Raw genomic sequence first — 12,169 nt, forward strand, 5'->3', positions numbered from 1 at the left:
CTGCTTAGGTTATATTCATAACCTCTGAAAAACAATTATTCAACATAACAACAATCTTTTTTTCAAACTGCTAATGAAATGTCACAGTTAACTGAGCATATCGTGGACTAAAGGACGACCACTCTGTGTGTGCGCATATGGTTTTTGTAATGTGTGTCTGTGTGTGTTTTAGTGTGTGTGGACGTGCCTCGGCCATCTGTGTCTCATTATTGAACGGCCACCTTTCAGTACAGAGAGTGACTTCCATCTGGCCTGCTGTCTGTCAGACACTTTATCACTCAGCACTCTCCGATTGAGACACAATCTACAGTCAGACGTCCTTGGGATGAAACAGATCAACGGGCACTTTATCATGTGGTGTGAGTAACAGTTCTAACAGATTAACATGACTAAGTGTTGATAAATCGATTTTGGTGTATGATAACTGCAGTACACAACACTGACTTTGGTGTTCAAGTATTTGTTGATTTGTTGTCCATTTTTAATAGTCCAAATTCCAAAATCTTTTCAGGGCCCTATTTAGCTGTTTGCTTTGGAGAATGAATTGTTTTACAAAGCTATGAAGTCATGAGAAGATCAGATCAGCGCGGACATGATGAGACCTGTAACAGCCACGTAAGAGCGTAAAACCTTTTTCTGCAGATGTGCGTTTAAACTCAGCTTGTAAAATGTGCTAATCTTTAAAATGACTGAGTCAGTGAGTCATGCTTTACTGGAAAAGAGAGAGACACACACACACACACACAATTGTGCTATCAAGGCACCCTGACTCTCAGACTTTGTGTCTCTATCTTTGTTTTATTTTCTTTCTTACTCTTTCATACCGTGAGTGAGAAGTCGTAGCAGCAGATCTTGTGGTCGTTCTCTGGCGGCGAGTTTACGCCAAGGAAGTTTGATTACACACACACAAACGTACACAATCAAACGCACTCTCATTGTCATTGCAGGTATACTTTAGTTTATATATACTGTATTCCAGGCAAGTAATGCAAAAAGTAAAGCAAAATGAGCTTAACAAAGAAACATCAAAGAAGGATGACCCCCCCCCCGATGACCCCGTGAACCATTTACTCCCACTCTAACTCTAGGACTGAGTGCCGATTACAACAGGGGAGTAAAACCAGTCCTTTGAGCTAAACTGATTTGGTTGTCTTCTTTTATCTCAGTTAATCCTGCAAATAAATACAATTTGAATCAAATTGGCTTGTTTTCATCTTGGATCCAAGAAATCCTATCATAATGTTGTTTGTGTGTATGCGTGCATGTCTTGTGGTCTCGTTTTCTACATTTGGGGGGTCCCAAGTACCGGGTGGCCCACTCACGATGTGGGGTCCGACAGCTTTGCGGGGACCGAAATGCTGAAAACCCATAAGGTACAAAATTAAATCTCGGAGTCGATGTTGTTTGTTGTTCTCTAAACAGAAAGAAAAGCAAAATGTTGTGTTACATACAACAGGTAAGTTGAGTTTTGTAACCGCTGTACTCATTTTAATCTAAACCGAGATCTTTTCCCTAACCAAGCAATTTGATGCATTAACTCGGACAAACTGTGACGATTTCACAATTTTATCTATGTGACGACAAGTGTTTTGCATGACAAAGGTACAGCACGCCTGTTGCTGGTACCCTGTAACAGCCGTATATACAGAAGCTATGTGGGTTTTGAAAGTTTTTGGACCTATTCAGGTATGAGGCTGTGTTGCGTGTTGCCACTGGACATTGAGTTCCGCCAAACTGTCTGATATGAACGTAATTCGTCAGCTGACTTTGGCCCAGTGTTTACTACTGCAGAGACCTCGTTTGACTCTCAGAAAGGTTTGACTGTTTCGATGACAGTGGCGGTGCCAGATTGCCAAGAAAAACTGAGACTGAGAGAGCCAAGTTTACGTCATTATTTCTCTCCGCACTTCTCACACCAAATATAGACTTCTCCGAGCCTGACTGGCACAGCTGGTGTGTGTTAATGTGTTTCAGACACCAAAAGAAAGACGTACACATCTGATGAAGCACACATCTCGTGTGGCAGACATTTTGTCCATTAAAGATGGTAAAATTTCAGTTTATTTCACTAATTTAAAGTGCATTTGATACATAACAATAAATAAACACATTTCAGCCAACATGTGTTTAAAGTTGATTTCAGATCATTCTGTTTATGGTGTGCAATATTGATCAATAAGTTATTTAGAAATAAACATCATAGGATTCATTTATGTAACTTATCGTTTGGCCTCAGCGTACAGAGCATTTCAGCTGGAAATTTGTTCATATGTGTTTTTCCAAAAATGTGTTGGATCAAGCTGTAAACGTTATCTTAATTCTGGAGAAGAATGCATTCTTGTTTATCTCACAGATAAGCCAGGTTGGGTCAGGCAGCCCTTTTGTGCAGGGACTGAAGAGTTACAACATGTCAGGCCGTTTTTACGACAACAATCTGCTTCTTGAAACTCTTCTTCGTCCTGTATTGTCTTCCTGGCCCGTCTCAAATGCGACATTAAATGTACTGCCAAAGAAGAAAGCGATCACTATATTTTCACGGTCAGAAAGTCAGAAAGTTTTTTGTAATTTTCCTTACAGCTGATGGAGTGTCTTGTTTTTCTTGAAGATCTCGGCTTTCACAACCTTGAATGTAGGCCAACACTGACTGCCGAATTATATTGTGTCTTCACTGTTTTCTCGTGATGATGTACTATATCAGGTCAAGATTAGAAAAGATTAGACTCCTACCGTGTGCGTTCCTCTCAATGTCATCGTTTAATGGGTAGCTATTGCTTTTACTGTAGAAACACTTTGCAGTGTTCTCTTTCTCCATCAGGGGTTCGTCACTGTAACCATTACTGCCATATTTCATATTTCATCCATATTCACGATGATGTCTTTCTAGGAGTTGTTCCAAAAAGAATCTAAAAATAAACCTCTTCAGGAAAAAGCAAATAATCAAACTGTAATATATCGTCATTTATTATAACAATTATTTTTTTAAATAATTTTAAAAAATTAAAAAAAAAAAACTCAAGCACTGTTAGTTTGATGACTGATTTAAATATTGGGAAAAAGAAAAAAAATCTGTGAATAATAATGTAGATTTAGTGTGTGTGTGTGTGTGTGTGTGTGTGTGTGTGTGTGTGTGTGTTTCAGACAATTTTATCTACATTCATGTGAGCATGAATTCATTTGCCCGCAGGCCGTGTGTTTGAAAATCTCTCATCTCCCCAAAGGAAGACGTGCCTGGCAGGATTCCAGATGGACAGCCTCAAGTACTATCATCCAAAACACACACACACACACACACAAACTGAGTATCACTCACTTAAACAAACCTCATGAGGCTGACAAGGGGGGGGGGGGGGGGCACACACAAAGGAATATTTTGACAAATTAAGTGTTCCCTAGTACTGTTTTGTCATTAGCCTTTGACTCTGACAAAGAAATGGATCGAAGAAAAGTGAAGTAAGAAAGACAGAAAGAAAGAAAGAATTCTTCTCTCACACAGCTTCTGTCTCTGAGTCCTGTCAAGACTCTGTCTAGAAATAATTAGTCCCTTCCGTCAAATCTCCTTACACTCTTGGAACTGCAGGAAGTGGTGCATTAATGAAACTGTACTGTAGAAATTCTTCAGTTTGATGTTATCGGAGTTTAAAATGCTCTCAGCTTAAATCATACATTTGATTTTCTAGGTATGAAGATGCCAGTGATTGGTGAGAGGGTGAGAATGAAGAGGATAAACTTCATCAGCTAATTTTCTAAAACCAATGACAAGCAGGGAAAAATATGCATACAGCCACGTTGAAAAAAAAAAAATCTGGTGTTCTGCCCACATGCTTGTGTTTTCTCTTTACAATATGTTTATTTTAGTTGCATATGTGTTGTTGCTGGATGTGTTTCTTAAAGCAACATTATGTAGCCATGTTGCCTGTGATTTACCGAGTCTCCTGAAAGCAACATGTAACTGTTGCCTGCTGCAGCTTCAGCTTAGCCATGCTAGCTGACTTAGCTGTCACAGGAGCTTTGGACCACATTGAGGAGAGGGTCTTCAGTTGAGCCAGAACTGGGCTCAGCAGCTTCAACAGAGATCATGGCAGAATGAGAAAGAGAGACAAGATTAGATGTCAGACTGGCTTATAGCTGTTGGCGACAGCTTTACTAAATAAAACGCTGCACGACAGACACCAAACTGGACTTGTTGCTTTTGAATAGTGAGTAATAGTAGCTAGCATGCCAAGTTATAGAGTATGCCATGTGTCATTGCACTTGCTTGATGTTTGACCATGTTAGCAATGTTGTCACCGCTGTACTTTTTGCTCAAGCCAAGTCAGCTCACAACATGGCACGCTAAAGCTAGGTTTTATTGTCTGGTGTTCTCGTGACATTACTGTTCTGACTTTTGTGCAAAGCTTGAGCAACCTGGGATTTGTATTTAGAAGGCAAAATGTAAATTTATTGACATTTAAGTAACGGTTTGAAAAAATAAATAATGTTTAGAGTCCTTGAATTGAAAGTCCTTGAAATTAAGTGTTGAGGATGACGTCAGCAGTCTCACGTCCCGGGGAATGAAGCTGCTCTGTAGTCTGGTGGTACGGCAGCGGCTGCCTCTGTATCTTTTGCCAGATGGCAGCAGGCTGAACACACTGTGGCTGGGGTGGGCGTTTTCTATTTCTAAGTATCCTTTGGGCTCTGTGTAAATTTCATTTATGACAGAAACAGCAGCAGAGGAAATAAAAAAAATACTAAAACCATCTACAGATTCATACAAATATATATCACAATGTAATAATTCCACTCTATTATAAGATGTCAGTGCTATTCTTCTAATGTCTTTCTGATGGAGCAGCACTCATGTGAGTTGACATCAGTGTTGCGTCAGTGGTCAGTATTACATCAGAAGACACTGAATCAAGATGAAGTCACATTACGGTTAATTAAGGTTAAGTCAGCGTCAGGATGAAGTCCTGTCGCTTTCCACTCACTGATAGATATCAAGATATCACATTGAACTCGTCATTTCATTCATACAAGAGAAAAATAGCAATTATATTAATGTATCTCTATTAATGTGACTATTATGAGCACTAATTCCTTTGATTTCCTTTTCCTTCACTCTGCAGGCAACAGTGAAGGGAACACTTAATTGTGAGGTCTGAGAGATGTTACTGATGGAGCATGATCTTGCAGCAAGTTGACAAGCGCTCATAGACAAATCCAATATCCAATATTACATTCTTATTAATTTAATGAAGTTATGTTACAGAAGACTTATTGTCGTACAGTAGAAAGGTCCACCTTTACAAAAACATCCTTTGAAGATGAGGGAATATGATTCATGGCATGACTGAAAATGTACAAAGAGGATCTCCTCAAATAAAACTTATAACCAAGATAAAAACCTGGACACATTATATGACAGGTATGTGTGAAGAGGCAAACAGTTGAGGGAAAGAGAGAAATCTGCTCGTAGCCATGCATGTCGAGTGAGGTACACACAATGCGGTAATTCTGAGATAATATAATGCTATAGTGGTAGCATGTTCATATTAAACATTGCTCCTCCTGCTGCCCAAAGTGTGGCGCAGATTGTACTGTTTCATATTTGCATAGCGAGCCATCAAACCACCTGAAATGTAAAACAACACCTTCACAGTCGACATTCTGGCTTTAGCCTCCGCAGCTCACCTTATCATAAGTACAAATACATCATCCAGTCTTCAGCAGGTCGTTACGCTTCAAAACAAACAAGCAACAGTTAATTTCACGGTTGCACTATTTGTCATATAAAAAAAAAAACCAAAAAAATCCAAGACTGACGATGAGAAGTTTTGCATTAGAGGTTGCATCACAGTTTGAATGTCTGATCTGTACAATAGGGTCTTTGGTCCAGTCACAGAAAATCTTCAGTTGAAGTAAGTTCAGCTTTTTTTATTGTCTCCCCAGACGGCATTGTGTTTGTGTGGATTAGAGTCATTTGAATGGTGAAACATCTTCAACTGTACAACTACGACATTCCTCAAACATCCAGATAACACAGTAATGCAGTTGGTGTTGGATATTTGGGGAGGAATGGGATCTTGAAATTGAACTTGCCATCACGGGTTATTGTTGGTTTTCCACAGACTAGAGTCACTCTTCATGCAAATCCATTCTGTATGGTGTCCTACAAAATGATCCTCCTGACACACCTTGTATCTGTATATACACTTCTTCCTTATAATCCATTCAGCTGGATCGAAGAACAAAGCCAGTTCCACAGTGTAGTCTCTCAGGTTGTTTCTTCCAAGCTTCCTGTGAAGATCGATGCTGAGGATCTGTGCGGAGGCAAATAAAATAATAATAAATTCAGTTCATGTGTTGTGCAAGTTCAAACTTCATCTCACATCATATTATTTATCATCCAGCTTGTTCCCATCTTGCAGAATCTGCGTATATTTGTCTTCATGGTTTGATGAGTTTTCTACTTAACTACATTAACTTACTGCGTTTTACTGAAAACATACAAAACAAACGTATGTGTGTTTGTTGAGAATGCTGTATTAGTAAATGATGAGTACTTAAATAGAGAAGATTAGACAGAGGCCTGGTGAGGACAGTGTGTATGTGTGTGTGTGTGTGTGTGTGTGTGTGTGTGTGTGTGTGCAGACGAGGGGGTTTCACAATGTGGTCTTCACGGTCTGGTGCCTCACATGCATGAAAGGAGGGATGTATGAGATGACAGAGGAAGAGATGGAAGGAAAGGAACAGAGGGTGCAACGTGACACAAGAGAGCAGGAGAGCAACGGCAAAAAATGAACTTTTAAACACAAATGATACTTAAATATGCTTTAATCTTAAATTGATCTGGACTGTATGATGGGAAGGAAACACCTAAGGAAAAGATAAAGAGAGCCTAGAGTGACAAATTGGACGAACTGTTCCAAGCTGCAGCTGTTAGACAAACTTGTGTATTCAGGGTGCAGAGATGAACTCTGCTGCTCAGATCGCGTCAGTTCAGTGTGCTGGATTATTGTTATACTGCCATCTTGGGTTCATAGCTTGTGAAAGGTTTTACTCGAAGCGCAAAAGCAAAAAGGCCCACTTCTGTATGTATTATTGGGTCCTTTAAAGACCCATTTCCTGTTTAAAATATTCATTATGCAATGTCTCCGTTCATACCACTCAGATTATACAAATTACGGTGCTCTTCGTTCTGCTGTTTACTAAATTATGGCTTTTGAGAGCAACACAAGTGTGTTTTGTCATTTCTCCCATAAAATGTGGGCATGTTTGTCTCCTTTTGTTTCTATCAGAGTGGGGTGGGTCACATTCATGCATTTAATGCAAAAAAAAAAAAAAAAAAGTAAAAGCTCCCCAGGGGACGATGATCTCCTCGCTGAGTAAAAACAAAAAAAAAAAAAAGAGGCACATGGTGAGTAACATTTGCTCCAGACTGGCTCATCACTTTCGCTGAGTGATGCAACACTAATGCTGTTAATAAGCTCTTTTCAGAACTCAGTGGGTGTTCCTCCTGGAAGTATATATTTGTTTTTCAGCCCAGGAAAGTATGAGCGACCCTTGACCATTATTGAACCACAGCGGTGTGACTGGATCTTGATATTCTCGACTAGATTTGAGCTTTTATTAGCTTTTTTAAAATGTCTCCACTTTCCAATGCAGATATCTGTTCATGAAGATCAGCTGAAATGTCGCCTCGTGTCAATTTCTCGCGTCTCAATTTGCTAATCTAATTGTAATTGAGGAATGAAATGAAACAGAAGAGATATTTACATACCCATTATCTAGTTATCCCCAAAACAATGGCCGTTGCCCCGGCAGGCTGAATAGTCATCAGACCACCCGAGATTGTTGCCATTACTCTGCACTTGACACTGAAACAGAAAACCTGCGCATCCTCAGGTTTTGACGCTAAGCCTCCAATTTCTTTCGCAAATGACAGATGTTATCTCTGCCTCTTCCTATGGTTTCCCCCCTTATTTACAAAACATGTATTTCAAACATAACAACATCTATTGTTAGAGAGAACTTTCTGAAACATAAAAGCATGAAAAGACATTTAAAAATCTCAAGTCTTAAAGCAGATGATTCCAGACTTCTGAACACTGATGTAAGTAAATTTAAAGAGTGACCACAAACTTTGTTTACACCACCAACACCAGTAGCTATGGTACTTCCAGTTCTCACCTCCTGCCTGGGCGGTCGAGTCACAGGTGGCGCTGGGCTGGTAATCGGGGCCTGGAGGTGGACATCGGGTCAGAGATGTTATCCTTCACGTCTACAGTACGTGACTGTGCAGGCAGGCTGGTTGGAGGATGCTGCTGATCGTCGTGTCTATGGCAACAGACGCTCAAGCTCTTGTTTACATGCATTCTTCTTTGTGGAGGCGACTGAGTCAGCTCCAAAAGTTTGAGATCGCTGAGTAGAAACACGTCGACGGTATCTAATTAGTTGATATAGGTCCATGCTTGCAGAGAAACTGGCTGCTGATTGGACGTTGCAGAGAGCAGGATGAGGTAAAGTGTATGTGGTGGTGAACAGTGGACAGCTGAGTTCTACCGACCAAACGAAGACCACAACAGAGTGTAACTCTTGCTGTTATGTTAAGAGGGTGCTGTTGGTGGTTATATACCAGCTTTTCTAACGGGTTCTTCTCATTTGTGTTTTAATCCCAAGTGCAGCAAATAAATCAAAGTGACAGAGTTTAGATATATAGAGAAATAAAATGTTTGAACCTCTAGTTTTAAGGTTTGCCATGTATGTTCAAAACGGTATAATATGGGTAGAAAAAAGGAGGTGAAGACCAGATGTTTAGTTTTTTTCTTTCTGACATAAAAATCAGCCACACAAAGTGTCAATGATGCTCTTTCCCTTCCTTTACACCTGCACGCTTTACTTATCTTTCCTCATTGATTCATCTTGTTATGTACTACTACTGCTTTCGCTCTCTGCTACATCCTCCTCCTTTACTCTCGAGTCTTCCCTTGTCCCGTCTCACCGGTCCACTCATTTCCCCACTCCCGTCTCTTACACAACGTCTCTTTTCCCGTCACTTGTCTGAAGCGCTAATGGCGGAAATGAAAATGAGCATTTCCTGCCTCATTAGCTTCCCTCGCGCTTCCACATCTTCCTTTTTCACTTCATGTGTCACTCATCGCCACTCTTTATCTCAGATGACTAACGTTACAAATTCTTCCTCTATCCGCTCCTTTAGACTCCATCTCCATCTCTGATGGCTGAAGTTAGCTCTATTCTGTCCGTAGAATCGTCTTCTAATAAACTCAGCCACGGAGATACGATCCGCTCTGACCGCTCTAATAGCCGCCAGGGGCACGCTTCCCTCTGGTATATCGAGCGAGGGAGGGGAAAGTGGAAGTGAGCTCTAGAGGCGCATTACAGCTCATTACTCTGCCCAGCACTGACAGGAGGATGAAGCGGTTTCACAAAGGCTGGATCACAACTCAGAGTAAGAGCGATACATATGCAAACACATGTATAAGTGTAAACATGTTCCATTGCATTGGAGGACACTGACTGCATGATCGAGTCTGACTGGACTGGGTTAAAACTACGTGATGCAGGAAAATATGTTGAAGAATCATCTGAGACAGTGTGGTGGCATGAAGAAGGAAGATTCTGTTGTTACATATAATACTCTATGACCTGATAATGTCCCATACTTCATATAAACTGTCAAGAACAGCCATAACAATGCAAGGCAGGGGTACTGTATCTCCAACAAGTCTGACAAATGAACTGTAATTTCCGTGCACAATGTCTGATATATTTAGATGACACTCTTGGTGACAGAATGAAATGTGTGAGTGCCTCTGTTATTTCTAGAAACAGATGCCTGATTAAATGCAGAACACATCAGCCAGGGATGCGATTTCGGCATCGGAAACGCTCTGGTTTCTGTAGAGAGCTTTGGTTGCATTTCGTCTCAAGCTCAAGTGACCAGCCCACGGAAGGGGAAGTCTGGTAGCGGCGGCTGCTGGCTTCACACCAGAAGCCCCAAAACTTTAGCTGTTTGATTGGCTCCAAGATTGGTGTCACTAAGACAATTACACATCAGATACATTGCCAGAATAAAGCTTTTTTTCTGATATGAGGCTGCCATGATTAAAGTTTGGTTAGGTTAAGGGAACAATGTCCTTTAGCTAATGATGATGCACAAGAGGAGAATTTTTTCACTCATTCTCATTTACATTTAGGGCATTTAGCAAACACTTTTGTCCAATAGTTCAATAGTCCCCCATCTATTTGAAGATTTATAGCATTTTTAATCTAAATGTAAATCTAAACTGTTTTGGTTCAGTCTCGCCGCTTCCATCTACGTTGTTTTTGATCACAGCAGAACTTACTTGTCGAGACAGTTCACAACAGGCTGATGGACACGGGTATGGTTTGATTCTTCTGCTACTTTCCAGTTCTGTTACTTTTTGACCTCCGCTGACCGGATCCACCCGCATCGTTCTCATACTGTATCTCCCCTCTCTGCCTCATCTTCTTCCACTCTTGCCTTTTCCCTCTATCAGCTTTTATGAGATTTCATCTCCTCTCTAACAATCTCAGAGTGATTTGAAGGGAGCTCAAAGTAATGGCGCTATTCTTTTTAATGATGTATTTATCCTTATAATGGGGAAAATGTAACCCTGACAGAAAGAAAGGCCCCTGCGTGACCCTTCTCGCTTGTTAAATTTCAACATATCACTGCTCTCTCACAGCTGAGCCCTGCTTCTTCTAGATCCAGTTTGTTTCCTCTGGGCTTTTTTAGGATGCTACGGTTTCTCCAAATGCAAGGCATGCATGTCAAATGAACTGGAGCTTTTAAATTAGCTAACAGCGTGGATGCTTGTGGACACTAGGAAGAAGTACACAAGTCACATCAAGGGATTGCTGTAATAATTAGCCAAACCACTCCCCCGTGCAGCATTCGTCCAATCACAGTGTAGTAACTATAAATAGATACAGCAGGCCTCTTTAGGGTTTCTCCACATGCCGAAACAGTGTACATGGGGCTGTAGGAAAATAGATATACATATGAAGAGTTCAGGGTTGCGTAGACAGATCAGACATGTACAGAACACATATAATAGCCTCTAGGTCTTCTCTAACGTTAGCTCAACATTTTTAGCATGTCTCCCCAATTAGCTTACTGTCATGAATGAATAATACACCTCTAAGAAAAAGGATCAGCATCCTGTTGCCATGGAAAACACTAGTTCCGGTTAAGTGACTGGATGTGTAAATCGTGCCAGTAATTAGTGAAAGGTGTCGTAGGGGTTCGGAACAAGGTGTCCCATTCCTTACTTGGGAAACTTTACACTCCAGCAGCCCAGCCTGATCGTGCTGAATGGCCCAGACCTTTGAATAGTCTTTCATGTTATATCTCTCGTGTCATTTCATGCAGCAAATGTCATAAAGTATACGTCCGATGGCGTAGTATAAGTAGCGAGAAAGTTGGGTCAAATACAGTCAAACTTAAATACGTCACATTTGTGAATGTTAGATAACTTGTGTCATTTCGGCCTCCGTGACATAAGCTGACTTATGTTTCTCCAACCATGGTCTCTTCCGAAAACTAACCAGGTAGATTTGATGCCTAAATGTCACCAAAGAGCAACAATTTCATGATGACCGTATGTTTATTATTATTACGACTGTGTAGTGAAGGTCACCTTACTTCGTCTTCTGCCATACATCCAAAACGCATAAAATGTGGATGGCGTCAAAGACATGCAAAAAGTTTAAAATGACACGAAGCTTTAACCAATAAGTGTGTTTTAAGACACTTGAAGTTGTCCTTATGAAACAAGGTCGATTCAAGTGTGAGAGAGGCAAAAACTCAACTAAGCCAACAGTAGCTTAATTAGCTAGCTGGCTCCAGTCACTAAAATCAGCGAGCGACACGTTCAGTCAGCTGCTAGAAAGAAAAAAAAAGCTGCTTCTTCTACCTCTGTTTGAAATCAGATGCATTTTTTAAAGATAAAGTATTGACAGGGGCAGCAACAGTAACTCAGCGGGAAAATTGGGGGTTAATCCCTCCCATTCAGAATCAGTCAAGGAAGTATACTACATGCTTGAAATGCAAGAATAAAACCAACAGAAGAGAAAAGAACAGTATAGACAGCACAGGTTGGAGTTCAGTACTTTGTTCGAGCATCGTCAGGATGTCAGAGGCCGT

At 40.7% G+C, this 12,169-nt stretch overlaps 2 long non-coding RNA genes across 6 annotated transcripts in view; one reads left to right on the forward strand and one right to left on the reverse strand.

Annotated features, from left to right (window-relative positions):
• LOC119007300 overlaps window positions 1-4,492 on the forward strand; it is a 48,562-nt gene extending 44,070 nt beyond the window's left edge. For 2 of the 4 annotated variants that reach the window (XR_005071090.1, XR_005071089.1), the window contains exons 4-7: window positions 173-359; window positions 512-615; window positions 3,185-3,257; window positions 3,678-4,492. This is a non-coding gene — a long non-coding RNA (uncharacterized LOC119007300). Of the gene's footprint in view, window positions 1-172; window positions 360-511; window positions 616-1,974; window positions 2,048-3,138; window positions 3,258-3,677 lie in introns of all 4 variants that reach the window. The other 2 variants (XR_005071091.1, XR_005071092.1) reach the window with 2 other exon arrangements.
• Window positions 4,493-5,898: 1,406 nt separating this feature from the next.
• LOC119007309 lies at window positions 5,899-9,834 on the reverse strand. 2 transcript variants are annotated; one of them, XR_005071093.1, is made up of 2 exons: window positions 8,170-9,834; window positions 5,899-6,299 (listed from the first exon to the last, which is right to left on the reverse strand). It is a non-coding gene; the product is annotated as an uncharacterized LOC119007309 (long non-coding RNA). The 2 variants fall into 2 exon arrangements; XR_005071094.1 differs by lacking the exon at window positions 8,170-9,834 and adding an exon at window positions 7,760-7,979.
• Window positions 9,835-12,169: the final 2,335 nt, after the last annotated feature.

The sequence above is a fragment of the Acanthopagrus latus genome, chromosome 2 (assembly GCF_904848185.1).
Source record: "Acanthopagrus latus isolate v.2019 chromosome 2, fAcaLat1.1, whole genome shotgun sequence".
In the NCBI taxonomy this organism is placed as follows: domain Eukaryota; kingdom Metazoa; phylum Chordata; class Actinopteri; order Spariformes; family Sparidae; genus Acanthopagrus; species Acanthopagrus latus.